The 27146-nt window shown below is 43.7% G+C and overlaps 1 long non-coding RNA gene across 1 annotated transcript; it reads right to left on the reverse strand.

The window, feature by feature from the left end:
• Positions 1–1924: 1924 nt before the first annotated feature.
• On the reverse strand, positions 1925–26192 carry LOC308344642. Its single transcript, XR_013967001.1, has 4 exons — positions 25869–26192; positions 24934–25022; positions 11345–11418; positions 1925–6285 (listed from the first exon to the last, which is right to left on the reverse strand). It is a non-coding gene; the product is annotated as an uncharacterized lncRNA (long non-coding RNA).
• Positions 26193–27146: the final 954 nt, after the last annotated feature.

A 27146-nucleotide genomic window follows, 5' to 3' on the forward strand; every position in this document is an offset into this window, starting at 1 on the left:
CATTTATTCCTCTGGGAGAAGAAAGGCAGGATAGATAAAAAACATTCGTTTGGAGGTGGTCAGGAGGTCTCTGACTGTGAGAGATTTTTTTCAGGGTCGGTGATCCTGGGGCACGGAGGGCTAAAGGAGAGCTCCGGGTGTGGTTTTAGGACGTCGGTAGAAGTGACAAGCAGCGAGTGTTCCATTGAACTCCCTTATCAGTGCCCTTCCCAGTCAGAAACAATTGGTCTGGTTTAAACTGACCGCGTAGACCGTGAGGCCCCGCGGCTCCTCAGCAGACTGCCCCCACGTCTCCCAAAGCAGCTCCAACGTCCTCCACCCACAAGACTGAGCCCCCCCCCCCCCATTTAGAAGGAGCTGGATTCAGTGAGGAAGGTCCACTTAGAATTTCACACACGACTTCTTGTTTTCAGGTATACTAACGCAACAGTCTGAGCCAGGAATTAAGGTATAGGAGGGGAGCAGAGATTTTGAAAACCGGCACGAAAGATAAGGAACAGGAGCTACTCCGGGACTCCTCCCTTTTCCGCAATAGACTCCAAGCACTTCTTCCGTGTTTTCCGTCACTAGCCACAGCGGAGCCCCTACTGCTGTTTCCTCGGCCAGATGGAAGAAGGATTTCCTCCGCAAGGTTAACTGCCTTCAGCTTCTGGCAGCCCTTTCCGAAGGCCAGATCTCTGCTTGGGTAAAGTGATGACACAGCTCGTGTGTGGGGGAGGAAACAAGCAAGCTTCAATTTCATCACAGGCTTTTCTGGTTTTGCTCAAGGAGTGAGGTAGAGAACTCTTTCAGGAAACAGCCGCGGAATGTGTGTGGGCTGGGATGCCCCTTGGCTTTTCTACTTCCTCGGAGACACCACTTCTCTTTCAATATGTGTAAGGGCTGGGACTATTTTCCCCGGGGATGTCTCTCCCTACAGCCCACGTCAACGTGGGGATGGAGCCTGGCCGTCAGCGGGGGGAGGAGCATGAAGGCTGCAGGCCTTGTTCCAGACACACCAGTCTACAGGAAGGGCAGAAGGAAAACAAAACCAAGTTGTGCCATTTTCCGTTCCCCCCTTTCATCCCTCCTCTTCTGATACATTCCTCTCAAAGCCACTTAAAACCCAGCGACCTCAGGGTGCCTGGGTGGCTCAGTTGGTTAAAGCTGTCTGCCTTCCGCTCAGGTCATGATCCTGGGGTCCTGGTATGGACCCCCACATCCGGCTCTCCTGCTTCTCCCTCTCTCTTTGCTACTCCCCCTGCTTGCTCTGTCAAATAAATAAAATCTGAAAAACAAAAAAAAACCAAAAAAAAAAAAAACCCAAAAACCGGGAGAGAACTATTCTGGTTGGTAGAGCAAATGGAGTGGAAGTAAACTTGATAATGGGAGGAAATTTGGAGCCACCATTCTGACCTTACCTCCCATGCGGGGACTCCAGCAGATAAGGTGGGAAGTTGCAGAACCACAGCCATTTGTGGCTTCTAGAGAGAACTGTGAATTCGAAATTTTTCCTGATTTTGAAGATGAAGGTTACTCACACAAACAACAGATGTTTTTGTTACTGACTTTTAGCCCCAAATATCAGCAGTTCAGGCTATCACTCTCTCCTGTGCTGTTTCAGGTGATGCAGTGCGGGGGCTCCAAAAGGATCCAATATCCACAGCAGAGCAGAGCCAGTATTCCTTCCAGATTTCCATTTACTTCTCCGCCCTGGCATCAAAAACTCCTGGAATTCTAAAGACGTTCTAACGGCGATCACCTCTACCAGGCCTAAGGGTCACATGAACATCCACTGTGTTTCACCGAGGTATGACTGAAAAAGTGGAAGGCAGAGTGTACACCATAACCATGTATGCGCTGTGAAAGGGCTCCCGGCTATCTGCTTCATTCTCATGCAAGTGCAGGAGAAATGCTTGTTCTCAAGACAGTGGAGACAAAAATGGGAGTTTTTCAGAATAAATGTTTATTTAAGAATTAAGGAAAAACAAAAACATTAAAGCATAGGAATACATTGACTGAATACAAGTGTCTCGTTTGGTCTGAAATCTTGAAAAAGTTACTCTAACTACTTACCTGAGGTAGATTTAGGTCGGCACTGTCTCAAGAGAACCTCCATCCATCCCAGAAGTTACCTTCTAGTTTTGGCTACAGGCTCCCAAGTGGTCCTCTCCAACCTCAGGTTATGCTCTATGAATAACACCAACACCTTTTTCCCACGGTTAAAGCCCTCACACTCAGACCTGTCTCATACCCCGACGGTTCTCCATTGGAGGGATGGTCCATCCTTAATTTACTTAAAGACTAGAGACAATTACCAGTAAGATTAGTTGAAAGAAGGGGCAAGTCATTGCCCTACCAACAATACAAACTCTGCCCCCTTCTCCAAGTTCTAATGACTAACAAGTAGCCATAAGGACTAACTTTCGTCACCACCATGCCATATACCCAATACTATTTTAAGTATTACAACCACCAAACATATACTAGTGATAGGCATGACCTGCACCAAAGAGAAACAAATACATCTTGCGTGTTTTAGCACACTGGGCAACTTTTCATGGCATAAGAGCTATTTTATGAAAATTACTAAAACACAACAGATCAAATAAACTTCCAGCATTTGTTTTCTAAAAAGAAAAAAAAAAAAAAAGACCAAGAAAACCCCACCCTAGAACCAGATTCCTTATTATCACTATAAGCTATATCCACTCACCCTAAGATTATCAAGCTCATCAACCAGTCGTTAGGATCAAAGCTTAGAGGATCAAAGCTGAGCCGTACACAGGCAGTAGCTGCCCACCTCTGTAAGTCTGATGCCAGCACACTCTCGAGTACAGAGATTTGTTCAAATAAACCAGAGAACCCAGACTAGCAACAGAATATTTACTCACCAGTCTATTGTCCCAAATACTGTAGGAATCTTAAGCATTTATATTAAATGTCTTTTAATCTGAGGGAAGAAAAAACCCCTCAGAATTGTCCATCTATAATCACTGGATTAATTATAGTATTTCTAGAGAATGTTACAGATAATCATTAATTATCCTGTTAAATCGGAGATAAGTGCTTATCCTTAAATGTCTGATGAACCTGCCCACTCCTTTTCCATTCTAGCATTCAGAATCCTATGTTCCAAGCCACACAGATACCTTATGTTGTGGTGACTGCAATCCTTTCCCTGGGAATAAAAAGTATTTTCTTTCCTTGGAAGAACTGAAATAAATGAAAGGCATATCATTATGGGGCTTGATTCGCTAAAAACAGCAGGATAATGGAGTGAAAAGAACGCCAGCTTTGGAGTCTGGGATACTCAAAATCACGAAGTTTTAGCTCCTTCATGAATGATGCATCCTTATGTGTTTTACTCTGTGCCTCCTCAGGCTTAAACCGTTCTTTTGGTTTCCCTTAATCATTCTGCAAGGAGCTGAAGAGCATTTTATCAGTAAAAGGGACGAATTAAAGTCATAAAAATACGGGATGCCTGTGACATCAGGACATGACTGTTAAACTGAAATCTGCATTTCTGAGTTTAAAAGAAATCAATCTCTAAAGCTGAAATTTCAAATGCCAGTGATCCTCTCAAAGATGTTTGAGGGAAAGGAAATTTTTGAGGGCAATGCCTTAACTCACACTAAGTAAAACGCTGAGTATTCTCTTTATGAGGTTGGCCCTCCAAAGGGGGAACTTTTGGGGAGAGTTCTGATCTAGGGGAACTACTCCCTAGCTGTTCGGTTCTTTTCACTACCAGCAAAAGGTTCTCAGGCTACTGTCAACACACTAGTCCCCATTCTAGCCAAGAATTAAAAATCGACAAAGGCCAAAGCAATATAATCCTTTTCCCCCAATAGGAACACATGCCACACCTTCTATCACAAAGTTACAGTCCTTTTCTTTATTGGATTTCCAAATTTTAAAAAGTGAAAAGTAAAGCAATCATTAAGTGGTTCAGATAAAAGAAAAGCATCTTTACCTGAGTTACCCATCAGGCCTACCGTGACCTGCCCTAGCTCCTCCCAGAACAAGTTTCTGGGTATCTGAACAACGGTTTACATACCGCCTCCACTGAAAGTCACCTCTACCATATGGGTCAACTGTTACCTATTATATGTACACAGTCCACAGTTCGAGCTCTCACTGGCGCAGAATTCTCCGCAGAGCACGTTCTTTGGGACCCAACGAGGGAGAAGTTTCTAGCAAGGCTTTTTTCAGACTCAAGGGGTTTTTTCACTAATGTGAGTTCCCCAGTGTACCACGAGAGCTGATCATCGACAGAAGTTTTTCTCACTCAGAGACCTTGTAAGGTCTTTCCTCAGATTGGGTTTCTTTGGTGCAAACCCAAGGCGGCTCTCCAACTCATGTTTTTGCCACATTCAAGACAAATATACACGTTTTCACCAGTATGGCTTCTCTGAAGAGTAAGAAAGTCATAGTAAGAAGCTTTTTACACACTTGCTGGGGTTTCTCCCCATTGTGGGCTTTCTGATGTCCAGTGTGACGTGCATACCGTCCGAAGCTCTGCTGACACTGAGGGCATTTAAGAAGTCCTCTGGTGTGAATTCTCTCGGGATGAGGAGGGCTTGAGCACTGCTAGAAAGCTCTCCCACACTCACTGCATTTGTAAGGTTTCTTACCTGTAGGAATCGCCTGGTGGGTGATCAGATACAAGCTTGGACTCAAGGTTTTTCCCAAGCTTCAGGGCATCTGTTAAGGTTTCTCACTGAAGTGACAATACTAAGTGTTCTGTGAGGGTCACTCTCTGGGCAAACCATTTCTCAACTTCCCACGGCTGTACTCTCTGGTCCCCACCGAAGTCCAAGCTCTGAGGAAAGTCTGAGATTTGCCTAGAGCTCTTTACTGGGTCCTCTGACATGTTGTAAGTACATTTCTTAGGGTGTTCTAACTTCTTGTCTGTTCAAGACATCTGTGAGGCTTCTGACGCATGGGGAGGACTGAGCTCAAGACCTTTCTCGCCCATATTACAGAGATACGGTTTTTCACCGAGATGGATTGTCTGGTGTTGAAGAAGGGCTGAGCTCTGGTGGAAGCTTTTATCACACACACTGTATTTGTAATGCAGCTCCTCGGTCTGCGTTCTCATTTTCTGTTGGGCAACAAAGTCCATGCCCAGGAGGAAGCCGCTCTCGCACGCAGACCACTGATGTGGTTTCTCTTCCATGTGAATTCTTTGATGCACAATGAGGTCTGAGCTACAGCTGAAACTTTTCTCATATTCAAGGCATTTAAAAGTGTGAGTATGAGTTGCCTGATGCCTGATGAGGTTGGCACTCCGGGTAAAACTTCTCATACATTCCAAGCATTTATACGGCTTCTCACCTGTATGGACTCTCTGGTGTACGATAAGGTCAGATTTCTGCCCAAAGCATTTCTCACAGGCACCACATTTATAGGGCTTCTCCCCAGTATGAACTCTTTTATGAACAATGAAGGCTGAACGGTGTCGGTAACTTTTCTCACACTTATTACATTTGTAGGGCCTTTCGCCAGTATGAGTTCTCTGGTGGCTAATAAGATCTGATTTCCCACTAAAAGCTTTTTCACACTCCAGACACTTAAACGGTTTCTCCCCTGTGTGAGTTCTTCGGTGCCTTATGAGGTTTGTGCTTCGACTGAAGCATTTATCACACTCACTACACAGATACGGTTTCTCGCCTGTATGGCTTCGCTGGTGGACAAGCAGATCAGAGCTCTGACCAAAATTCTTGCCACAAATATCGCATGTATAGAATTTTTTACCTGCATGTGTTCTCTGGTGTCCCGAAAGGGCCAGGTGGTGCCAAAAGCTCTTCTCACATTTGCTACATTTATAAGGTTTCTCGTAATTGTGGATCCTCTGGTGTGAAGTAAGATCTGAGCTTTGGACGAAGGTTTTCTCACACATATCACATCTATAAGGTTTCTCCCCAGTGTGGGATCTCTCACACATAATAAGAGCTACGTTCTCACAGAAGTTTTGCTCACATGCAAGGCACTGGTATATCTGATCATCTATTTGAGTAATCTCATGCACATGAATAAAAATCTTTCTACCCTTCTGAGGGCATCCATGATAGATTTTCCTCTTCTGAGTTCTCTGATTATATCTCTCTTCCGAAGTGAACATTTTCTATGGCTCTCTCCTAGGGAGTTTTCCACTGGTCTTCTTGACCCATCATGTTCTTCATAGTTGTTTTCTTGGTAAGGACTGGAGAGAGACATCTGTCGTAGGCCTTTCAGTCAGGAGCAGCTCGTCTCTAAATGTTTCCAGCATCATATACGCTGATTCCTTACTTGGTATTTCCAACCCTGTGAGACAAAAAAGTATGATTTAGACTCCTGTAATGCTCAAAGTTAAAATTACTGCAGGGAAGACAGAAATTCTCCATCAGACTCCATACGTGCATCGGTTTTTACAGGGGTTGAAACCAGTTAGTTTCCCTGTTTTCTAATAAAAAACTAGTTAGCAACACATGGGAAAAAGACCAGGAAGGGTTATTTCTTTTATGACTGCGACCGGGTGGTCTCAAAACCAGGGCTCTTCCTCCTTCCCTGGCTTCAACCGAGTAATCAAGGCAGGCCTCATGCTTAGTAGGCTTGCTCAAGAGGAAAACCGCCCCCAAGGGACCCTGGAAATCTAGGCAGGCTTCTCCATCAGAAGGTTTGGAAGGAAAACAGTAATGGTATTAGAATTCCCACGGGGAGAGAGAAGGGCTTTTGTGGCTCCGTCATCCTAGCTGTGATGTTGGGCAAGTTATTCAACAACTCTTCCCCACCTAGTTTGCTCCTCCGTAAAAATGAAATTATTTCACATTGTTGATCTGAACAGTAAGTTCATCGCCCTGCATCTCGCGGTAAGTACACGGGGTAATGATTATTATTATTATTATCGCGCTATTATTTTGATAAAGTTCTGATCACGTGAGCACAAACCCTCCTCAAAAAGAAAAATTCTGACGACTACAGCTGAAAGCCGGGCTTCAAACCACTTTTAGACCAGGCTTTTCTTTATACAGTGAAGAGATGTGGGAGAATTTCTCTCCTGTCGGAGGCTTACACAAGTATTAAAGCCCCTGGGGTTGAGCATCTTAAAGATATAAGGCCTTCTACAGAGGACGATCTTTCTAACTTAACTGGAAACAGCCCTCTCTGCTCAGGCTGCCAGTGCTCCTCTCCTCCCGGGTAAGAGATGCAGGTCATCTTCAAAAGAGTCGGAGATCAAGAAGGAGAGAGAGAGGAGAGAGATACGGAGATCTTCCAACTGAGGACCTATTTTCCACGAAGCTACTCTGGTAGATGAACTAAAGGCGTCAACAGAAATACAGAAAAGCGGGCTGATGCCGTACACTGGGCTGACTCGAGAGCGCAGCACGCGGGGCGTGAAGTGGTCCTTCCATTTATCAACCGCTCACAATACACCAAAGAAGAAACATCAGAAACGAAAGGAGGAAAAACACCGTTTTCTGTGTCCTTCACGCTTACTCTTTTCAATGATCATTTCCATGTCTGACCCTCTCCTCACACATTCAAAGCCCTTCTCGGCATCTAAGGAGTACAAGCTGATGACACTGCTTCCTGTGTTACTGCGGAAATTTAAGCAAACCAAAACCAACGAAACACAACACGCGCTCAAAACACATCATGAAACACCACTTCTCGCGCTCCCACCACCTCAACCAGCTCCTTGCGCGTGTGGTCAGGCACTCTGCCTTTCCTTCGGTCGTTCTGGATGACAGACTGCCTCTGCGCAGTCCGTCGGTGTCCTGGGTTCCATCCCTTTCTCCAGGAGGACATCACCCAGCAATTCCACCCTCCCGGTCCCGCACCCGCGCTTTTCTTCCGGATCACACTAACCAGCAAACTGGCTGTTCCCACTCTCCCAGAGCAAGAGCACAACCAACGTGAAAACCTCTCTTGCCTGCCTCACCATCGAGCTGTCGCCCCACTTCTCTGTTCCTTTTACAGCAAAATTCCTCAAAAGAAATAAATCTGTTCATTGTCTCCAACTCTTGCCTTCTAAGGTTTCTAGAACATCCTCCAACCTCACAGTCGTCCTCACCACTCTGCCAAAACTGCTCCTCTTGGAAAGCCCCAAGCCCCTAAACCACCTGCCTCCTGCTTTCCGCTCGGACTCCCCTCCCTGCTTGTCTGCTGAGCACACGCCACTCGCTCCGGCCTCCCTGCTGCTGCTCACACCAGCCGGCTCACCTCCACTTCAGGATCCTCGTACTTGCTGCCTCTCCTGGCTAAAGCACTGTCCCCTCTAGATTTCCAAGGTTCCCTCCCTCACCTTCCTCAAATCTTTGTCTGGCCATCCTACTTGACACTGTAATACCCCTGCATCCCAGCTGACCCAACCTACAACACTCCTGTCCTTTCCTGTTTTATTTTTCTCCATAGCATGTCAGCCCCTACAGGGCCGGGATTTTTGTTCATTTGCTGTTTCCCCAGTACCTGGCACAGAGTAGGTGCTCAATGCTAGAACAGAAGTCCTTATTTGGCATCTATGGACTCTTAAATAACCTAGGAAAACTGTGAAATTGCCTGCAAATGCAATTTGGTATGTGTACATTCTTCTAGGGACAGAGTCCACTGTTCTCCAACTGTGAGTGTAGGCCTCTAGGTCTCTAGGCCTCTGTGTATTCATGTGCGAGGAAACACTATGAGAACGAACTGGACATGACCCTTGTAAGTGTGATGGACCAGAACTCAAAACAAAGCAGCTATACAAGCAGCATAAGCAACGGCCACCTGAATTCAGAGGAAACAATGACGCAAAAGGATCCAGAAGATGGATGACTTTCTGTTTTTTCACCAATTTGCTGACTGGTTTTCCAATTTCCATTCAGTGATTTGTAAACTCTCCATGTGTAAGGCACAGAGACAGTTGTTCTAATAAAAAAGAAGTTATTTGTAAGTATCAAAAGAAATCCCAAGGCTCCAAATGTCAACTCAAACATGTTCTCACGTTTAGTTTTAGGGAATGAGAGAAAACTGGATGGGGTCAGAGTAGTTTGAGTCAAGGCATAGACCATCTACAAGAAATATAATGTTAAAACCACTAAAGAGGGACAAAAATGAGAGAAAATGGGATGTACCACTGGAAGAGGAGTCAAGTCCACAGCTCTGAGAAGAGGAAGCAGGTGAGTGAAACAAAAATGACTCACGTTTATGTTAAATACAGTAACTCTACACCCTAGATTTCAAATATTCAATCACGCCACCATGATCGGTAAAACTATTACAGAAATTACAGTTTTGGGTCCAAATTATGAGTTCCAGGTGACTCTTGTAGTATCATACAAGAATTCCTTGCCCTCCAAGATCATTTCTCTCTGTTCATTTGATCATGGATACCCTAGGAAATAAGTACACACCTGAGCTGCCAGCAAACCCCTGCTCCCCAGTGAAGCCTCTTAAAACATGAGCGCATTTCTGTCCTCATGATACCAGAGAGTGAACACTGTTCTATGTATTTATCAAGATGCTGGGTCTCCGAGTTCGCCTTGCTGACTCACGTCTCTAGTTCTCAGGGGTTGCCTGCAACAGCGGGCACCCACAGAACACACACCCTTGGTTACTGAGGAATCATGGGTCTCTGGACAAAGAGTTATCCAAAAACTACTAACAAAAAAACAAAACTGACAACTGTTAAAACAACAGACGACGTACTGAGCACCAGAGTACATTCTGCGGCTGTCACAATCAGCCCCCAAAGCCTATAGTGTCACGAAGAACCCAGCAGCGCTTCGAACTCAGTGCCCTGTGTCTGCTCTTGCCTTACTTCCAGTCAAACAGGAGGTGAGCAAAGCAGCTGCCTGCAGCTGAAATCCAGACCCACTCCGCCACTCCTCTGCCTGATCTCAGTTCCAGGCAAATCCATCCTCTCCTGTCCTCAGGCCCAACTGTGGAGTCACCCTGTAATCTCTCTCACTTGCCACAATTGCGCCATCAGCAAATTCATGGGCTCCATTCTCAAAACCAGAATGCAACCACCTCTCAGTGTCTCCGGTTACAACCCTGGTCCGGATCACGCTCATTCTCACTTGGATGATGATAAAACCTTCGTAACTTGTTCCCGCCAGTTAAGGGCCGAGGGGGTGCTCCCCCGATCTGTATGCTGAAGCCTTAACCCCCGCCCCATGGTTAATCCCCTAGGGATGTTACTGTATTTGGAAACAGGACGATTATTTATTTTTTTAAAAATATTTCTTAAATAATCTCTACACCCAACGTGGGGCTCGAACTCACAACCCTGAGATCCAGAGTCACATGTTCTACTGACTGAGCCAGCCAGGGACCTCTGAAGACAGGACCTTTATTTTTATTTTTGGAGACAGGACCTTTAAAGGGTAAAGTTGTCTAATCCAATCCAATGCGACTGGTGTCGTTATGAGATCAGGGCACAGAGGTATCAGGGATGGCATGCAGGGGGAAGACCACATGAGGACAGAAGGTGGCCATCTGCAAGCCAAGGAGAGATCTCAGAAGAAATCAAACCTGGCACTCTGATCTTGAACTCGCAGCCTCCAGGACCGTGAGGAAATAAATTGGCTGTTTAGAGCGCTCAGTCTGTGGCGTTACACCACGGCAGCCCCAGCACCACTGCCATCCTCCAGTCACCACCCCCTTACACTCAAACCCTCCACCCTGCTGCCAGTGAACTCCAGTTAAAATAAGAGAATAGGCTCTCCTCTGCTCCCTTCGGTGGCTTCCCTTCCCCTCCTCCCCCCGCCACCAGGTCCTCACGACGGCCCAATACATGCGGGCTGCTCTGCCACCCTCACCACTGCGGCTCTCATTCGCTCTTTCACTGTTCCCCCCGCACGCTGCGAGGACAGACCCACAGTGGCCTGCTGGCTGTCCTCGTCCACACACTCTCCTTAGGGCCTCTGCCCGGCCTTTCTTGGGTCCCCAGCTTTCTTCCTCCAGGGATGTGCACAGTTATCTCTTAATTTCCTCAAACATTTCTTCCAAGGTCACTTCTCAAGGACGCCTCTCCAGACGGCCGGATTTAGAACTGACCTGCCCCCAGGCCCCAGCAGTCCCTAGCCCGCTCTCCTGCTCAGTTTCCTCCACAGCATTTACCACCTTCTGACACACGGAATAATTCGTTTGTTTATTGCCTGAAACGCGGCAAGGATGCGTATCTGTTTTGCGCGCTGCTCTTTCTTTAGTACACAGCGCCAGGCACACAGTTGGTGCTTAATAACCACCTGCTGACTGCACGAGTAAGTCCCTGTCATTCCACTTGTGTCCCTAGGGTACAGGAAAAGGGCCGGATGCCAAAGGCACGGGAGCCCCTGGGACGAGCACAGTCGAGGAGACGGAGGGCGCAGCTCCGAAGGCCAGAGGAACTGCAGCTTACCCAGAAGCTAACTGGACGTTAAAGCCGCCTTGACGTCCTGGTCCTGAGAATTTGGTTTCTCAAGGAAGCGAGTTCTGTAAGACACAAGGATAAGAGAAGGATAAATAGTTTCACAAGAGCGGATTTAGCCCCGGGTCGTTTCCCCCGAAGAACGTGAAAATGGGTAAACTAGTTCCCTTAAAAGAGCAGTTGGGTTTTCTTATATAATACCTTAAATTCGATTCTGAGGAGGTTCATCATAGTCTTACACCTTCCCATAAAACTTTCCAGAAAAGGGCCAACAACGAACCTGAACGCCATCCGCACCACCTATAGCTTCCCGGGGACCGTAGCAACAGGGAAGGCAGCGCCACAGCCCTAACTCTCAGGGGAGCCCGCACCGGCCGGGGCGTCCGTCTCCGCGCGGAGCCCGGGGCCGCTCTCACCTGCGGGCCGTCGGGGCCACAGAACACACCTGCGCACTCGGACCCGCGGCTCGACCGTCGGCGCCCGCCCTCGGCTGCAGGGCGCGCAGGGATCGCGTTTCCGGTTATTCACCATCCGCGACGGCCCACGGGGACCTCTATCTATTCCCGCATAAACACTCTGGCAGGCAGGCAACTAGGGGCGTGAACGAAGTCCGCGCACTCAGACTTGTCCGCGCGTCCGTTCCCGCAGCAGCTTGAACCTGCCTCTTCCAGGCCGCCGAGGCTTCCGTTCCCTCACGACCCTTTCTGCTACTGAGGATCCGAAGCGAGAGGAGCTGCTCAGCCCCAGGCAGCGCGCGGGGACCCGTGGCGGAGGCTCTCCCGCGCGGCCGCAGGGCAAAGCCGCCACGGCGCACGGCTCCGGGGCCAGGGTCAGGCGGAGCAGACACGGCCGTTCTCGCGCTCCCTCCCAGGGCACCTGGGACACCTGCACAGAACCTAGCGACTCCGGGACGCTGACGAGTGTTCAGCGCGCAGGTCCGGGAAGACCAAAACCGGAAGCCCAACGCGAGCGGCGGCGTGGGGCTCCCCCCGTGCTAGCCCCGGCCGCTCCGGCCTGGACCGCCCTCGACGGACCGCCCCGCGGCCTGGAACCAGGAAGTCAGGGACACTAAAGCTTCATTCAACCGGGATTTTTCAGAAAAGCTGTGAGCTTCCATGGCAATGATTAAAACCTGACTTCAGTGCAGAGAAAACGGACTCAAAGATGGAAGAACAAACTACCTCTGGAAGAGGGACCGGGGACACGGTAAGAGAACAGTTCGGAAGTGGGTAATGACGGCTGCAGCGGGCCGGGCTCCGCGCACAGCCTTTAACAGCGGTGAGCGCAAGAGACACACATCACAGCACAGACCCCAGCGGGCGGCTCTCGGCGCCGGCTCTGCGGGCTACTACTGAGAGCAAGAGCACCTGAAAACGGGGGTACAGAGGAGGGCTCGGGGCGCACCAAACCAACCTAGAGTTTCCTGCCAGAAAGAGAAAACCCACTCTGAGCCCCAAAACGTGTTTAAAGTTCTGAGCAGAGCAGGACATCAGGAAGGGCCTTAACTCACACAGCAGACTTACAGGCAGTCCTGGAGTGGCGATTCCTCAGGAAAGACAGTAAAAAGGAAGGAAGAGGAACGCTTTGGACTGCACAGTGAAGGAGAAAAGGAGGAGAGAGAGAAATGGAAGGTCCTTTAAGATGAAGGGAAAGATTTTTTTTTTTTTTAAGAAAAAAGGAAAATAAAAAAGGCACAATCCATGTCCCCACTATCTTCAAAAACATGCCATCTAGTTAAAAAAAAAAGAAGACAAAAAATCCACAAATCTTTACCAAGGTGTCACTGAATTAGCAGTCTTATTAAACATGTTATGTTCTAATAAAACAGACACAATCCAACTAAACACTGGGAGGAGGAGAGAGAACAAACTGAAATAACTGCATCAGCCATTAATGGCAGCAGGGGCTAAGGGATACCACTAAAAACTGAACACCACATAACTAAAGGCTGAATAAGAAAACGGGACTAAGGCATTACAAAAGATCTATGCTCAAAAGTAGTCATGGTAACAAAAATCAAACATTCTAAAAAAGTTTTTAATGAAAGAGCAATGAAAACACAAGTAGCTGAATAAACAGGACAAATAAAATAACATGATCTATTGAGATAAAACGTATCAATCGTATCAATCATATGGGAATGGGTTTGGCTCACCTATTCAAATTTTTCTCACTTAGGCTCACAAAGCAGGACCCGACTATATGCTAAATACAAGAGACACTTAAAGATTCAGAGAGACCCAAACTAAAGGGAAGGAAAAAGGAATACAGGCAAATAGAACTAAAAGAAGGTCTTATATTCAAGATATCAGGAAGAGAAGAATTCAGCCTGAAAAACATTAAACATGATAAAGGACACTTTTTAATGCTGAAAGCCATTATCATAATATAGCTTATAACAGTTATGATTTTGAACCAAACCACACAGCACTCACCCTTACAAAGCAAAAGCTACAATAGGTAATAAGAAATACAAAAACATACATAATAAAACAACATACCACTATCAGTAGAAAGACATATAAAGTAGAAGAAAAATAAGTAATGATGCAGAAAACCTAGAGAATCTAACTACTAAATCTTATGATAGCTACTGAAACTTACACCCTAGTAATAGAAAGTAAACTTTCTTCTCAAGCACACATGAATCAGTCACAGAATTGTCATATATTATGTCATAGAAACAGCATCAGTAAATTCCATAAAGTGACATGAAACTAAAAATTCATTAGAACACCAAATTAAAAAAGCTCCACCTAAATGGGGAAAATAAAACAACTCTTCAGCAAATGGGGAAATGAAACAAAATTTCTAAATATTGATAATTAAAACTATTACTGATTATAATCTATGGAATAAACTTAAAGCAGTGATCAAGGCTATTCATAGTCTTAAATAATTTTATATCAATAAAAAGAATTAAATGAACTAGATTCTCAGATCAAGGAGCTAAGAAAAAGGTACATCAAAAGAAATTAAGGGAGAAAATGAAAGTAAAAATGGAAATCAGTGAACTAAAGAGAAAACAACCTAATTATAAACCAAAATTCTACTTATTTGAAAAAACTTAAAGAAGTGATACACTACTAGCTAACTTAGTGAGAAAGACAATGTACAAATTTACAAAAAAAAGAAAAGGATAAATAAGTAAGACATACAAAAAGCCCCACATACAGATAACACATCACTTTGCAGATATCTACACAAATAAATGTGATAACCTATGAGGCAGACTGTGTTTTTTACCAAAATCACCCCTATCCGAGACAGAAAGTTTTAAGACACTAATATGCACAGAATAAACAGAAAGTTGTTAAGGAATCAGCCCACAAAAAGCACTGGATCTAGATCATTTTATAAGGGTATCCTAATCAACGTACAAAGACCAAATAAACCCAATGCTTCGAAAATGTTTTCCAGAGCACTAAAAATGAAGAAAAACTTCTAGTCTTTTGTGAAATAGTTTAACGTTGACAACTAAACCTGATGAAGAGTATAAAAATGTTTATAGCCCAGTATTAGTGTGAAAAATACTAATAAAAATCTAAAAGCACATTAATAAAGTGACGTACCACGACAAAGTAGGTGTTATTCACAGAATGCAAGATCTGTTCAATATTAGACAATCCATTAATATAAGATCACATATTAACAGATCTATGTGGAGAAAAATCGTGATTATAGATGCCGAAGGACCTCACAATAGAAATCAACATCCATTCCTGAGGAAAATACTCAAGAAAGTAGGAATTAATGAATTCTTCCTTTCAAATGATAAAATATATCCTTCAGTCTAAGAGCCAGTACCTAAGTGAGAAAAACTAGTCATCTCTGATAAGATCAGGAACAAGTCAAGAATGACCCCTATCTCTTCTGTTATTAAACTCTGAACTGAAGTATTAAGCAATGCAATTAGAAAATAAAAATCAATTAGCGCTGTAGGAATAGAAAAGAAAGAAAATTATATCTCTTTGGATATAGGAGGGTATAATTAGAAAACCCTAGAGAATCATTAAAACTGACTCAAAGGAATTCAGTAAGGCAGTGGGATACAAAACTCACATACAGAAATGAATAGCCCTTTTCTGTACACAAATAACAACCAACTAGAGTATAGATAGAGAACACTCCTGTACAACAAAAAAATATGAAATACTTAAAGATAAATCAATCAATAATTGTGTAAATTATGTACATGATTATGTAAAAAGAAGAAGAGGAAGACTTCCAGACACGACTGAAAGACCCAAAAGTAGATCTGAACACATGGAAAGGTATCTTTTGCTCTTGGAGAGAATGATTCAATATAATGAAGATGTTAGTTCCTCCTAAAAAGACTTATGGATTAATACAACTGCAACAAAAATAATAAGCTTCTTGATGGAACTAGACCAAAGGTGGACCAATTATAGCTCACAGGTCAATTCTGGCCTGTAGCCTGTTTATTTATAAAGTTTTACTGAAACAAGGTAACTCTTATTCATGAATGTATGGCTCATGGCTTCTCTCTCACATGGCAGAGTTAAATAGTTGAACAGAGATCATAAGGCCCCCAAAGCCTAAAGTATGTACTTTCTGATCCTTTAGTGAAAAATCAACAATTCCCGAGCTACAGTTATTACTCAAATTCACTTGGAAAAAACAACATGCAAGAAAAGAAAGGAAACAATGAAAAGAGAGCTTTAGGGGTGACTAATAACCCTCTATGACATTAAAATATGCTATAAAACCTCTAATATTACAAAAATGTGTAGGGGCACCTGGGTGGCTCAGTGGATTAAGCCGTTGCCTTCGGCTCAGGTCATGATCTCAGGGTCCTGGGACCGAGCCCTGCATCAGGCTCTCTGCTCAGTGGGGAGCCTGCTTCTCCCCCCACTCTCTGCCTGACTCTCTGCCTACTTGTGATCTCTCTCTCTGTCAAATAAATAAATAAAATCTTAAAAAAAAAAAAATGAGGTCCTGGTATATGTATACATAAAAAGATAAGTGGAATAGAATAGAAAAACCAGAAACAGACACAAACATGTACAGAAATTTAGTCTACAGTAAGAGTGATGTCTCAAATCACCCAGGAAAAAAATGAACTTTTTAATAAATGATGTTAGAACATCAGGATAGTCACATGAAAATTGATACAATTTGATCTAAACCCTATACCATATACTAAAATCAAGATCTCTTAAAAATGGAGAGAAAACACCAAAAACCTGAGAAAAATAGGCAAAAGACAATACACAAAGATTAAAAAATGTTCCTTAAGCATATAAAAAGATGTTCAATCTCACTCATATTTAGAGAAATTCAAATTAAAAGTACATGAAGTAACTAGGAAGAGAAGAACTTCATCAACTTGATAAAGAATACAAGAAAACTACAGCAAATATTATACTTTATGGTGAGTAACTAAAAGCTTCCTAGCTAATACGAGGAACAAGGTAAGGATATCCCTTTCTACCACTCCTTTTCGACGTCATACTGGAAGTCTTAGATAACACCACTAAGACAAGAGAAGGAAATGAAAATTACAAAGAATGGAGGAAAAAATAAAGAACCATCTTTGCTTACAGATCACATGATTGTCAGTGTAGAAAATACAAAATTATCAATCAAAAAAAAGGGAACTAATAAACCAGTTACAGCAAGCATGTAGGATACAAGGTTAATATATAAACGGCAATCATTTTCTTCTGTACCAGCAAAAAAGGATTGGAATTTCAAGCTAAGAACACAATACCATTAGCACTTCTGCAAAATGAAAGTGAAATACTCACATATAAATCTAACAAGATCTACATGAAAAAAACAAAGAACTCTGATGAAAGAAATAAAAAAGAACTAAAAAAATGAACAGTCTATGTCCATGGATAGGCAGACTCTATATTGTAAGATGACTATTCTTCCTACCTTGGATCTATTGACCAAACTCAATTCCAATCAAAACTCCCATAGGATATTTTACTGATATTAACACACTGACTCTAAAGTTTATATGGAGAGCAAAGGACCCAGAATAGCCAGCACAATATTGAAAGAGAACAAAACTGGGAGGACCAACATTACTCAACTTTAAGACTTACTACAATGCTACAGTAACCCAGTGTGGTAGTAAAAGAATAAACAAATAAGTAGAACAGAGTCCACAAATAGACTCACATAAATAGAGCCAACCGATCTTTTGACAAAGGAGCAAAGGCAATACAATGCAGAAAGAGTCTTTTCAACAAATGGTTCTGGAACAACTGGATATCCACATGCAAAAATATAAAATAAACAAAGACTTTATATCTTTCACAAAAATTAACTCAATATGGACCACAGATTTAAGTATAAAACACAAAACTATAAAACTCCTACAAGATAACATGGGGGGAAAATAAAGACAATGATGACTTCTTAGATATAAAGCCAAAGGCAGGCATGATCTATAAAAGAAGTAACAATCTGGATTTTATTAAAGTTAAAAACTTCTGGGGTCCTAGGATCAAGCCCCGAGTTAGGCTCCCTCCTTAGCAGGGAGTCTGCTTCTTCCTCTCCCTCTGCCCTTCCCCCCCAGTTTGTGTGCAAGCTCTCTCTCAAATAAATACATAAAATCTTAAAAAAAAAATATTGACTAAGCTTTGCGCAGTGGCAGTATCGTAGCCAATGAGGTTTATCCGAGGCGCGATTATTGCTAATTGAAAACTTTTCCCCCAAAAAAAATACTGACCAAAATCCAATACACTGACAATACTAAATTCTAATAAGGATATGAAGCAATGGGAATGCTTATTCATAGCTGGTGGGAATGCAAAATGGTACAGCCACCTTGGAAAGCAGTTTGGTGGTTTCTCACAAAATTAAACTTACTCTTACCATATAATCTAGCAACTGTGCTCCTTGTACTTACCCAAAGGAGCTGAAAATGCATGTCCAGGGGTGCCTGGGTAGCTCAGTCCTTTAGCGTCTGCTTTCAGCTCAGGTCACGATCCCAGGGTTCTGGGATCGAGCCCCACATTGGGCTCCCTGCTCCACGGGAAGCCTGCTTCTCCCTCTCCCACTCCCCCTGCTTGCATTCCCTCTCTCTCTGTCAAATAAACAAATAAAATCTTTTAAAAATATATATATATGTCCACACAAAAACCTGCACAAGAATGTTTATAACAGCTCTATAACTGCCAAGACTTGAAAGCAACTAACATGGCCTTCAGTCAATGAAAGGATAAACAACCTGTGCTACATCCAGGCAGTACGATCTTGCTCAATGCTGCTAAAATGGACATGTGCTACCTAGCCATGGAAAGACATGGAGAAACTTCATAGCATATTGGTAAGTGAAAGAAACCCGTCTGAAAAGGCCACAAACTGTCCAATTCCAAGTACATGACATTCTAGAAGAGGAAACTATGGAATCAGTGAAAAAGATCAGTGGTTGTCAGGGGCTGGGGGAAGAAGGATGAATAATGAAGTACAGAGGATATTCAGAGCAGTGAGACCGCCCTGTATGACACTATAAATGGTGATATACATCATTATACATTTGTCAAAACCCACAGAATGTAAAAAACAAAGAATGAACACTAAAGTAAATCATGGCCTTCGGGTGGCAATGATATCTCAATGTAGATTCACCAACTGTAATAAACATAGCACTCTGGGCTGAGATGTTGATGGCTGGGGAGGCTGGGGTGGGTGGGTGGGGGGTGGCAGAGGACATACAGCAACACTATGTACTCTCTACTCAATTTTGCTGTGAACCTAAAAATACTCTAAATAACAGTCTATTTTAAAAAATGAAATAACTGAAAAGGGCATGTGAAATACTGTTTCTCACCTATCAAGTCGGCATACGTTGAAAAGTATGACAACACATTTTGTTGTCAAAACCGTGGGGAAACAGACACTCTCATATGTTGTTAGAGGAAAAGCCAATTAGTACAACTCTCCGGAGGGGAATCTGACATCTAATAAAACTAGATATGCATTTACATCTGGCTCAGAATCCCACTGCTAGAAATTTACTGTGAAGATACACCTCTAACAGTATAAAAATTTAAAGCATAAAGTTATTCACTGTAGCAATGTTATACTTTAAAAATACCTAAAACTTAAATGCATGCCCATATGTAAGAAAGTGGTTGGACAGACTTGGTATATGCGCATATAATGGAGAACTATGAAGCGGTTAAAGAATGAAGAAAACTTTTATGAATTGACGTGGAGTGATTTTCAGGATGTATTGTAAATTTTTTAAAACAATGGTATAAAAAAGTATTTGTGTAAGAATGAAGTAGAAATAAAAAACTACACATGTTTCTGTGGGAGCCTGTGTGGCATGTTTCAGCTCAGGTCATGATCTCAGGGTCATGAGACCGAGGCCAGTATCAGGCTTCATGCTGAGTGTGGAGTCTGCTTGGGGTTCTCTCTCTCTCTCTTTCTCTCTTATGCCCCTCCCCCTGAGTGCTCTCTCTAAAAAGGTAAAAGAAACTAATGAATGTCATTATCATCACAAAGTAGGTGAAATGGGAATAAAAGGACAGGAAAATAGAACTGATGTACATAGGTGGAGGGAGGGAGTCACCCCTCTAGGACTATACATTTTTGTAACACACATATTTTTGCTTTTAGAACTGTTCCATTTCACATATTCAATAAGTAAATAGACAAGATACTAGAGAGAAATGTTAAAAAGCAATACAAACAAAAACAAGTCTGTTTCAAATGAATAACACCCAGAAGGGGAAAAAACCAACAAACTCAAATAGTACTTAATTACAGTATTAGGACTATAAAAACTCAAGCTAAAGATAAAAAGAACTATGAACAATCACTGAATTCTCATTAGAAGGGTTTTTTTTTTTCCCCAGTGGTGGTAAAGATAAACTACTTAATGTATACCCTAGGACTACACAAGTAAGTACATATACTATGGGTAAAATGGCACACAGATTCCTCACTGTCAGAGAAGGGAGTCATAAACATAGAAAAGGGAATGGCAAGGATGAACTCTGTAGTGTTTAACTGGAATCAGAAGTATCAGTATGAGGCCAAGGTTTTACAGTATATATAGAAAAAACAGAAATGCATGTATGTGTCAAAGTGTGTTTTTATTTTTCTAGTAAGGTCTGCTGAAAGGTCATAAGAAGAATGAAATCCTAGTAGTAACGAGCATACCACACACTCAGGTCTTAGTCTCTAAACACTATTCTCCACTGAAAGCTATCAGGGCTCCTAGGAGAAATGGCTGATTCCAGGGTTTAGAAAGTACAATATGATCCCAGAACATTTTGTTGTGCCAGAGGATAAGGAAGTACTCAAAAAGGAGTGACAACGTGCCAAAAGGACCCAGAAGCCAGGTCGAAGGGGCTGCTACATTACAAATCTGGAACAAACAGAACATCAAGATAAAGAGTAACTGTAATAAGTTGGTAACACAATAAGAATCCATGAATCTATACAGATCAAAAAAAAAAAAAGTGAATAAAGATGGAGAAGGGAGTTTTTCTTCTATTAAAAAAGTCAACCATAAAATGTAGAAGAAATGATGGAATTTTAAAAAATCACCATGTCCAATCAAAAGAAGAGTATTTGTTTCAGGTAAAAATCTAGTGGGTGAGAAGTTCATGAGATCAGGATATTTACAGAGTCTGAAAATATCTCCCTACTAAATATTTAATAATTAGAGACAAGAAGAGTAACTTCACAGTACAGAAACCTGGGAGTCGGGACGCCTGGGTGGCTCAGTCGGATAAGCGGCTGCCTTCGGCTCAGGTCATGATCCCAGGGTCCTGGGATCGAGTCCCGCAACAGGCTCCTTGCTTGGTGGGGAGCCTGCTTCTCTTTCTCCCTTTGCCTGCCACTCTGCCTGCATGTGCTCTCTATCTCTCTGTCAAATAAATAAATAAATAAATAAAAACTTTAAAAAAAACCAACAACAACCTGGAAGTCATCACCTTAACCAAGTGATCAAAGTTACCATTACCAGTAACATGATGTTAATTTGCCTAACAGAATGTAAAGAATAGGACAGTACATCACCTCTGTGCCATCTTGCCAAAAATGTATAACCTGAACCTAATTATGAGGAAATATCAGGCAAACCCAAATTGAGGGAATTCTACTAAATACATGGCCTAACCTCTTAAAGGGGTAAAAAAAAAAAAAGTCAATGGGGCGCCTGGGTGGCTCAGTCTATTAAGTGTCTGCCTTCGGCTCAGGCCGTGGTCCCATGGTCCTGAGATCGAGTTCCACATCAGGCTCCCTGCTCAGTGGGAAGTCTGCTTTTCTTTCCCTCTACCTCTCCCCTACTTGTGCCCTCTCTCTCTTCCAAATAAATAATTTTTTAAAAGATTTTTATTTATTTATTTGACAGAGAGAGAAAGATCACAAGCAGAGAGGCAGGCAGAGAGAGAGGGGGAAGCAGGCGCCCCGCCAAGCAGAAAGCCCGATGTGGGGCTCGATCCCAGGACCCTGAGATCATGACCTGAGCCAAAGGCAGAGGCTTAACCCACTGAGCCACTCAGGTGCCCCTCAAATAAATAAATCTTAAAAAAAAAAAAAAAAAAAAAGTCAAGGTTATGAAAGACAAAGTCTGAGGATATATATTCCAAGAAGAAGAAAACAAGACATTTAAATGAAATGGGGAATATGGATTGATGTTGGCCAACAAAAACCGGTTTTTTCCTTTTCCTTTCTGAAAAGGACACTCGTGAAAGAACTGGCTCAATCTGAATAAGATAATAGTATTATATGAGTGTTAATTTCCTGACTCTGATAGCTGTAATAAGAGAACAGCCTTGTTTTTAGGATATAAACTGTTGTGTATTTTAAGACAGGCATTCTTAACTGGTGTTCTAGGAAGAATGAAGCCCTAATAGAAAATGATTTAAGTTACTATTTTTTCAATTCTTCCAAGAATGGTATGTAGCTAGGAGCACTGTACCTGCATAGGAGAGAAGTTAATTCATTACACACTTTAGGACTTTAGGGCTTAATTCTCTTAAGACTTTAGGGCTTAGCATGTCATAAGACTTTAGGGCTTAGTTCTCTCATAGTCTGAGAGGAATCATTATGTCTATAACCTGCTCTCAAAAGGTTCAGAGAAAAACGTGTATACGCATAAGTATGTGTATACAAAGATACACAGAATCATAAAGCGAATAGAGTAAAACGTTAACATTTAGAACCATGGGCAAAGGGTATATGAATATCCCTTGTACTATTTTGCAACTTCTTCCTAAGTCTGAAATTATTTCAAAAATAAAAGCTATTTTAGTTTGTTTTTTAAAGAGCGTGGTAGCTGAGAGTCGATATATTATACTAGTTAAAACTAAATGCTCAAATTCTAGAATCAGATTATGGTTCAAATTCCCACTATGCTCCTCGGTAGCTGTAAGAACTTGGGTAAATTACTTAACTTCCTTCAGCTTCAGTTTCCCCTTTGAAAAAATAGGTAAGATACTATTACATGCCTCACGGAGCTGCCACAAGAACTTAGATGTCGCCACCAAAGGACTCAACTCAGTGCCTGTGTCTCAACACTCAATAAATGATAGGTTCTATTATTTTCTGAATTCCTTCTTCACACACACAAAAGCCCTGTTTACTGAGTCCCTCCTCTGCACCTACCTCTTCGGTAAAGCCTTGTTCAAAACCCATAAAAAATAATCAACTAAATCATAAACAATAAAATTACTCAGCCAGTTGATGGTGAATATGGAGATTATGCAAAAACTAGAAAAACATTTATGAAGAAACATTAGGAGGAAAAGGAAAAAGTCAGAATCACACTTAGGTGAAAATATGCAGGCATATGGACAAATAGCGAGTATAAGCTGGTGGGTTTATGGAAGCTTTGTCTTTTAAAATGTGTGTTACCGCTCAGGTCAAAAGGAAAGCAGCACGGAAATTAGGATTCTGAGATTGGTCAGAGCTTGGTAAATGAAATCACAGTACTCCCTAAAGGCATCAGCCCAGGGTATCATATTTGCTCTCAGGAGCCAAAAAACTGTGGGGCACCAAGAAGAAAAAAAATTAAACAATTTAGGAAATGATTTTCTTATCCTAAGTCTTTTAGATGTCAGCACCTAGAAAAGAGAAGAGTCTGGTTGTCAAAACTTAAAGTAGACTGTGACACTTCCCTAGTTCAAGATACTGTAACTGTTTCCTATCAGACTCAGAATAAAACCCAGTTCTCGCTGTTCCATATAATGTGGCACCTCCACCTATCTTTAGCCTCACGAGCCACCTCAGAACTTTTGCACTTGATCCTTCTGCCTGGAATGTTCTTCCCCCAAGTAGCTGGCTTCTTTATTCGATCCAAGTTTCTGCCTTAAAATTAATTCCTCGGGGCGCCTGGGTGGCTCAGTGGGCTAAGCCTCTGCCTTCCGCTCAGGTCATGATCCCAGGGTCCTGGGATCAAGCCCCGCATCAGGCTCTCTGCATCTGCATCTCTGCATCAGGCTCTCTGCTCTGCGGGGAGCCTGCTTCCCTTCCTCTCCCTCTGTCTGCTTGTGATCTCTGTCTGTCAAATAAATAAATAAATAAATAAAGAAATTTATTCCTCAAAAGGAGGCACATCCTGACTACTTTATGTAAAACAGCTGTGTCCTCTTACCCTGTTGCATTTCTCTTCATAGCACTTCTCACCCTCCAACATTGTGGTATATATTTTATATCTGTTAATTTGTTTCTCTCTCCTACTAGAATATAACTTCCATTGTTAGGACTTATTCTTTTGTTCACTGCAATATCCCTAGACTCTAGAATATGTTTGTTGAATGAATGGAGAATAGGAATAAATACCACAGCAAAATAAAGGACCACCATACTCCTTAGAGCCTCCCATAGCAATGCAACAATTAGGCGAGTAGCCCTGGCTGGTCCACCAGAGGACCCTCCTCTAACAGGTTTCTCCTACCTCATTTTAGGAAGAGACTGGTTCTCTCTTTCATGGCTAGGGTCAGAGTATGCAGAATAAGCAGGCACAAGCAGAGAAGCTGAGTATAGAACTTCAAAGCTCAGGTTTATTCCTACAGTTATAGGGTGTATGGAACAAGGAAAGTCAATAAAGCATTAATCTAAAAAATAGCTAACGCTTACTGTGGCAGGCGCGAGGTGAGGCATTACCTCATTTACCTTTCATTGACTGCATGGATTACCTCCTTTAGTCTTCCCAAGAACTATGTAAGATAGTATAAATACCAATATTTGCTCTAACAGAAAATCTGATGCTTACGGCAATTAAATAATTACCCAAGAACTCACAGCTAGTAAGTAGCACAGCCACAATTTAAATTTCAATTTTCTAACTACGGAGCCTAAGCAGTGGGCATACTGCCTTTTTCTGGATGCAAATCAATCAAGAAGCAATTATTACAAGCCTATTGTGACTACGTATGTTGGAAAGGAGTAGAAAATACACTCACATTGGTAGAATAGGATCCAGTTTTATCACTCTGCTATCTCAATAAGTAAGAAAGTATCAATCCCTTTTTCATTTTATCTTCCCCCAATCCTTCTTGTCCTCCCCCAGTACTCCCTCCCCCGCAACCTGCTCCAAATCCACATTTATATAGAAACATACAGCCTGATATGCCACTTACCATAACAATGAAGATTCAAGACTGTCTTCCTTTTGGCTTCAAAAGGTCTCAAGTCCATGAGTATTCATAACACTCATTTCTTCCCTTTCCTAGAGGAAAAATCAATAATGTCGAAATTTATAATTTTTTTCTGAAATTTTTATTTTTTCTGGAGCTGGACGTCTAAATATTGGTCCCATTTACTCCCCAGTCTGGTTGGCATCCTTCAAGCACATCTTCCCTCTTTCCACATTTGCTTACGTTCTGTTTCTCCTGCAAGAAGTAGCAGCTACCGGGAGCCATCACTTCCTTCCCAACCAGCACTAGACAAAACATCAAGAATCCTGGATAATGACTAACTTGAACTTCTTAAGAAAGCCCTGAGTCCTGTTTTACTTGTTTACACTTTCCTTTCTGCTGATTGTTTTTTGTTTGCATTATCGCAACTTCTAAGGTCAAGGACCCATTCTTCTACCACTATACACCCCAAGACGGAGTTGATAAGCGCATATAGTACAATGTTATATATAATGCAGTTTTCTAAACCATAGTTATGAAGTGATTAACAATCTTCTGTATACAGATTTGAGTACGACATAACTAATCTCTGTCTTAAAGATGGGGGGACTTCATTCAATGTCCTTGGGTTTTTCCCCATTATGAGAGATACGGATCGCTTAGAAAAGTGCCGGGTAACGTCTACTATCATTCTCTCCGAGAACAGCCGTACTGAGCTGCTCTTCTTTCAACTTTTCATTGACTGCCTCCCGGTGCGCCGTCGGTGGGGTCCCGGACCCCGCTCGGCGGCGAGCGGCAGGGGCTTCTGTGCCCTTGCGCAGGCCGGGGGGCCAGGGAGGGCGGTGGGGGGTTGGTTCTGGTCCCGCCGCGCCCCTCCCCCTTCCCCTCCTCCGGGCCCCGCGGCCGCGCCCCTCCCAGGCCCCGCGGGCCGCGCTTACCCCGGCGGCCGCCGGCACCGCCCCTCCGCCTGGGACCGCACTTCCGGTTAGTCTCGGGACACTCGGGTTTGGGTTTTCCGGCGGCCGCAGGCTTCGCGGCGGTGGACCTCAGGGCCCACCTTCGGGAAAAAAAGGAAAGCAAACCTGGGGGGCCGACGAGAGCCAGGAGCTCTCCCTTTGCGCGGCTCGGGAGGGGAGTTGGGGCCAGGCCGCCCAGTGAGCGCTTTACGGGCCCACAAGGCCGGCTGCGCGAGCCCTTTCAGCCAGGCTGGGAAGCGGCCGGCGCAGCCCCGCCTCCGCGAGTCACATGACCACCCCTGCTTCGCAACCTGGGGCGCCCCGCCCCCGGCCTCTGGGCCAATGGGGGCTGAGCCCCTGTGACGGGGCGGGGCCCTGGGGCGCCTGCGCTCCTGGCCTTCGGCGTTTCGGGGCGGGGCGGGACCGAGCGGGCGGGGGACGGAGGAGTCTGCGGGACGCTGCAGGGTCCTGGCCTGGGGTGTGGACTCCACTGGCACTTGGTCTAAGAAGAAACAACGTTGTTTATATGACAGTGTCTGACTCCTCTGCTCTTTCCTCAAAGCAGTTAAAGGAGGACTGGAGCCAGAAGTCGCGTCCCGAAGGCGAGTGCGGCCCTGAGAGAAACACCCCGGAGGATCCGGGGGAAGTGGAGGATCCCGAAGCGCAGCGGAAGCGCTCAGTCACGATGTGGCCCGCGAGACGGATGGGATGCTTTCCCCGGGGTAGTGGTGTCCTTGTGTAGGTGGGGGCAGCTGCCGCGCAGGCTGCGACTGCTGCGACACCGCGAGGGTCCCCAGTCCCGATTCTGGGCGGGAATCCACGAAGAGTAATCGCTGTTTGGGTTAGAGCAGAAATGGGATTCCCTTCAGAGTCAAGTATCTGTGGAGATCTGTTTTCCCTCCTCGGTTGTTCAGTGAACAAAAGTTTTTAAAAAGCCCTCAGACAGCAAAGAGGAAGGATGAATACTAAGAAAGTAAAGGACTAAAGCCTCGGAACGCAGCCAGGGACTTCCATTGTGAGCCAAGTACTGGGGAATGGGAGCCGTCAGGACATGACCAGGGTTTCACCAGTCACGCCTTCAGGGTTAACCAGTCCTGTTTCTAATTATGGAATTCTCCAAGGGAGCTGCAGTTTATTTTAGATTCATATATTTTTAAAAGATTTTTTTTTTTAAATTTATTTAGCGTGCAAGAAGGGAAAGGGGAAGAGGGAGACAGTCTCGAGCAGTCTCGCACTGAGAGGGAGCCCAACATGGTGGGG

This window comes from Martes martes (genome assembly GCF_963455335.1).
Source record: "Martes martes genome assembly, chromosome: 6".
Classification (NCBI taxonomy): Eukaryota; Metazoa; Chordata; class Mammalia; order Carnivora; family Mustelidae; genus Martes; species Martes martes.